Source organism: Trypanosoma equiperdum (genome assembly GCF_001457755.1).
Source record: "Trypanosoma equiperdum strain OVI genome assembly, contig: ctg_807, whole genome shotgun sequence".
In the NCBI taxonomy this organism is placed as follows: Eukaryota; Euglenozoa; class Kinetoplastea; order Trypanosomatida; family Trypanosomatidae; genus Trypanosoma; species Trypanosoma equiperdum.
In genome coordinates, this window is record NW_027124762.1 from 3547 (window position 1) to 4184 (window position 638).

Here is a 638-nt window from a genome sequence, read left to right on the forward strand (position 1 = left end):
ACTCCTTAAAATAATGAGTACGCTTCTATTTTATAAAATATTTAATATTTATGATCCAATGTGCCTTCTATATTGTGTAAAATTTCGAGACTGCTTTGCCTTGGAAAAAAGTAACGCTGTTTATTCTAGTGTATATGATTATGTCTTTTCAGGTGGCTTATATTTTACTTTATCTTACAACTATGACGCTTTATAGGCTATCATTTCGTTGCATAAAATTTATTTCCTCTCTTTTTATTGCTTCATTAATGCACTGCACTAGCTGTGAATCAGCTTCAACTCTTACATGTATTACTTTCTCTTCAAACGCCATCAATTCATCACATGAATACCAGCATGGAATTTGAGGTGTATCCTTATTAAGTCCCTTACCTTCATAGACACCCTTCATGGGTACTTATACAGAACTTTTTAATATTTGCCTTCCCCTTTGTTTGGCATTTTCAGCAGCTATTTTTTCATTTATTTCATTTTTTAATAGAAAAAGCTAATTCCATTGTTTTTCTTCGATGAATTCAGTACATTCATGATTTTTACCTCCCTACTCATGGCGCATAATTATACCCATAACCCTCATAATGTTCGAAATGACCAACATTTCATCTCTCTCACTATAATGCATAATCAGTTGCTCACAC